Below are 4,957 nucleotides of genomic sequence, written 5' to 3' on the forward strand. Positions count from 1 at the left end.
TACTTTTGATGCCATCAACGCAACTGGACTTGTACCCAAAACATGGAAGGATGCAATTATAATTCCAATTTACAAAAAAGGTTCCCCAGCTGATCCGGGGAACTATAGAAACATCAGTCTTTTGTCAATAATTGGGAAAATATATGCACGCTTCCTGTTAACCAGACTTGTCCAATGGTCTGACGAAAAACAACTGATAGGCCCTGAACAAGCAGGATTTAGACCAAATCACTCAACTACCGATCATGTATTAGTTTTGTACCATCTAGCTCAAAAATATACTTTTCCAACTCGAGGTCAACTTTGCGCGGCCTTTATAGATCTCAAAGCCGCGTTTGATAGTATTCCCAGAAGGCTACTTTGGGAAAAATTGGCACGCTGGGGAATTGATAGGAGGTTATTATGGCTAATGATTCAACTTCACGAAGGGTCGGCTGCCAGGGTGAGAATAACCCCTGCCGGCGACCTCACAAATACTGTACCCATCAACAGAGGAGTCCGGCAAGGGTGTATCTTAGCCCCTCTTCTTTTCAATTTATTCATTAGCGATATGAGGGCACCCTTAGCTGAATCCCAAATAACCATCCACGCCCCACGCCTTGCAAACTACCGCTGCCCACTATTACTTTACGCAGACGATGCAGTTCTCCTCTCTTTTTCGAGAATTGGCCTTAGGAGGGCACTCAAAATTTTTGCTTCATATTGTAAATCCAATTTTCTCACCATAAACCAATCTAAATCCAAAGTTTTAATTTTTTCCAAAAGTCGAAAATCATATAAGTGGGAACTAGACGGGAAACCTATCGAACAGGTTTTTAAATTTCAATACCTAGGAGTTTATCTCCAACACAATATGGGCTGGAAAGCACATATTGCATATACCCTAAATAAGGCCAAAGCCCTTTCTTTCGCGCTTTTGCGCTTTTTCTTCTCTGATGGGGCTCTCCACGTTCCATCCGCCTTGAAGGTATTTAACAACAAAGTGATCGCGACAATGACCTATGCCGCCCCACTATGGGGGACCGCAGTAAATTTAAGGCCTTTGGAGGTAATCCAAAATCAATTCATGAGACGTCTATTAAAACTGCCTCAGTGTGTCAGTAATTCAGCCATTCGCTTAGAATTAAAAATCTCCTCTCTAGAAACTATTTTCTGGAGGCGTATTCTATGCTATTGGCTGTCTCTGTGGTACAGGCTTCCGAATCGTTATCTGATCCAATGTCTTTGGCGAGACGAGTTTCCTAGTCCCTGGGCAAAAACGATCCATACTAAAATTGTGTCCTATGAACTGTCCCCTTCGGACTTGTTGAAACTAGACCTTGCCACAGCTAAAAGAACCCTCAAGCAAAAACTAGAGGAGATGGACCTCCAGCAAAATGTCATAATGGGAAGTGGTACCTGTTCACCATCGAACCTCGGCATAGTGCCCTCCCCGCAGATTCCATCTTATTTGACATCCCTATCAGTCGCAGCCCATAGGTTTGCCTTTATTAAGGCAAGATTTAATGTCTTTCCTTCCAATGTTGTGAATAATAGGTTCTCGAAAGGCCAGAGTTCAGTTCTGTGTGCATGTGACAACAGATCCATTGAATCCCTCCATCATATATTATTCTGTTGCCCCTTGCACATGGTCCCTCGGACCAGATTTTTATCCCCCTTAATATCTGAAACTTTGGATAAGACTTCGGAATCCCAGTTAACATATCTGTTACAGGATAATGAGCCAAGTAGATCACTCCTTGTAGCTAGATACCTGATTGCAGTTCTATCCTACAAGAGGAAAAATGGGTTACTTTATGATTATTGATTTTTTGCCCTAATGTTTGATCTATAGTGGTGACCAGATGATCTAAGTGATATTTTTTACCTTGTAATTGTAAATTTATAATATTTATAGGGATAGGATTTTTATGAATGGAATTGATTTTGTTTACTTTTGTTTTGTTTTGTTCTGTTGTACGATGTACATTGTTTTGTGTTGATATCTTGATATGGGCCTATGGCCGTAATAATAAAAGTAAGTAATCCTGCCTCTCCAATAGGCCAGCGTCACTGTTCTTCTAGATGCCTTTTTTGGTACAGGCTTCAGCTAAAAGCAGGGAAGTATCTCTCTCCCAAATATGCATTACACTTTGCAAAACAGAGACCTAAAATGCAAGTAGATTCAAAGGTGTGTTGCAAATGCCACTGGTTCTGTGCCAGCAGGAATGGTGGGTGACGTGGGCATCAGTGCCAGCTCTCAAATAGTCTAGGCATTTAAAGAGAGACTTAGGGAGAGGTTTTAATTCGAAAGTAGGGAATAGGGAACCTGTGGCTCTCTGGATGTTGCTGGACTCCACTTCACACCAGCCCCAGCCAGTGGATGAAAGCTGCAGCCCAGCAACTTCTGAAGTGTGAAAGGTTCCTTATCCCTGTTCTAAAAAGACACAGGACACAGGAGGAACTCCCCGAGACTTTACATGGCATGTATATGTGGTTGGCAGGCGCTGGGACCGAGCAACGGGAGCTCACCCCAGTTCGAAAGCACGTCAAAGTGCAAGTAGATAAATAGGGACCGCTACAGCGGGAAGGTGCTGGAGGAGACTCTTGAGAGTCCCATGGACTGCTAGAAGATCAAACCTATCCATTCTTAAGGAAATCAGCCCTGAGTGCTCCCTGGAAGGACAGATCGTGAAGCTGAGGCTCCAATACTTTGGCCACCTCATGAGAAGAGAAGAATCCTTGGAAAAGACCCTGATGTTGGGAAAGATGGAGGGCACAAGGAGAAGGGGACGACAGAGGACAAGATGGTTGGACAGTGTTCTCGAAGCTACGAACATGAGTTTGACCAAACTGCGGGAGGCAGTGCAAGACAGGAGTGCCTGGCGTGCTATGGTCCATGGGGTCACGAAGAGTCGGACACGACTAAACGACTAAACAACAACAACAACAACAACAACAGCGGGAAGGTAAACGGTGTTTCCATGTGCTGCTCTGGTTCGCCAGAAGCGGCTTTGTCATGCTGGCCACATGACCTGGAAGCTATACGCCGGCTCCCTCGGCCAATAATGCGAGATGAGCGCTGCAACCCCAGAGTCAGTCACAACTGGACCTAATGGTCAGGGGTCCCTTTACCTTTATATGTGGTTAGGTCTCAGATCTCAGAAGCATGCATTTCTTGCTGGGAATACAAAGTCCATACCCTCTAACATTTCTTCAAATGTTTCAAGGAAACAACAACAACAACAATTTTATTATTTATATCCCACCCATCTAACTGGGTTGCCCAAGCACTCTGGGTGGCTTCCAACATATATAAAAACATAATAAACCATCAAAAATTATAAAAAATAGAGGGCTGCTTTCAGGCGTCTTCTAAAGGTTGTATAGTTACATATCTCCTTAGCTTGGGAGTCACATAACTCCGCCCCCTCCAACATTTCTCTGATGGAAATGGGGACACCCTAAGGAGAAGCGGGGCATTCCAGGATCAAATCAGAAACCGGGACAGCTTCTGTAAATCTGGGACTGTCCCTGGAAAATAGGGACCCTTGGAGGGTCTGCAAAGTCCAATTGCAATAATAATAATCCTTTCCAAAAGCACTTGTGAAGGGGTTCTTTTGCTGCTCTCCCTTTCGGCTTCTAGCACTTCTGATGTGGTCCTGCTCTCTTGCCTCCCTCCTTGCCTGCCCGCCCCAGTCATTTCCCATAGTCTCCAGATTTTTGCTTCATTTCATTATCGGTCTCTTCATTTCATTTCTTGAAGGTCTGCTGTTGACCTCGGGGTCAGGCTCAGCTGAGCTCAAGAGCAGCAAAGGATTTCCCGAAGTCTGTGGGCTCACCTGTCCTCTTGAACTGCGGCCTTGTTGCCCACAAACATTTTGTGTTGAGTCAGGAGGACAGAGAAAAGGACCGTGTTGCCTAAGGAGGGGAGGGGAGGCCAGGAAAGAAGCCGAAACATCAAGAAGGAAGAGACGTGAGAAGGGAATCGAGAGAAGGGCAAAGGGTCAGAATGGAAGAGAATGATTTCACTGCATCTGATATACCAGTCACACTATCTGATGGTGGACCCCTATGTAGCCAAAACTCTACAGTCCATATTAGAGCCTGGCAAGAGTGCAGAAAACATTTGGGACAAAATTAAAGGGAGGGGGGAGACCGGGCATGCTTAATAGCCACACTGTGTGTGGTCACTAATATGCCAAGCAGGGCTATCTTAAGCATATGTGGTGCTGGGGTGCAAAGATCTGCCTGGCGCCCCCCCCCAGTTGCCCAGTCCCAGGTGCGCAGGAGGGCGGAGCTGACTGGCCACCTCAGTGTCTCATTGGCTCAGTTGCCCCTGAACTCGTGGGGCAGACCGCTCGCAGCAGAAGAGCGCACCTTACTCTCCCATGTATAAGACTGAAAAAGAATGTTTAAAATGGGGGGGGGGGTTGTTTTATACATGGATAGTGCAGAGCGGGGACCCAGGTGGTGCTGTGGGTTAAACCACTGAGCCTAGGGCTTGCTGATCAGAAGGTTGGTGGTTCGAATCCCTGTGACGGGGTGAGCTCCCGTTGCTTGGTCCCAGCTTCTGCCAACCTAGCAATTCGAAAGCACGTCAAAATGCAAGTAGATAAATAGGAACCACTACAGCGGGAAGGTAAACGGCGTTTCCGTGTGCTGCTCTGGTTCGCCAGAAGTGCCTTTGTCATGCTTGCCACATGACCTGGAAGCTAAACGCCGGCTCCCTCGGCCAATAATGCGAGATGAGCGCGCAACCCCAGAGTCGGTCACGACTGGACCTAATGGTCAGGGGTCCCTTTACCTTTACCTAGTGCAGAGTGGGGACGGGGGTTGGTTGCAGCCGTGAGCAGGAGCCTGTCAGTGGTGATTGGCTGGTAGGGAGCTGGGTATGTTTAGCCTGGAGAAGAGAAGGTTAAGGGGTGATATGATAGCCATGTTCAAATATATAAAAGGATGTCATATGGAGGAGGGA

Source organism: Zootoca vivipara, chromosome 16 (assembly GCF_963506605.1).
Source record: "Zootoca vivipara chromosome 16, rZooViv1.1, whole genome shotgun sequence".
NCBI classification, from domain to species: Eukaryota; Metazoa; Chordata; class Lepidosauria; order Squamata; family Lacertidae; genus Zootoca; species Zootoca vivipara.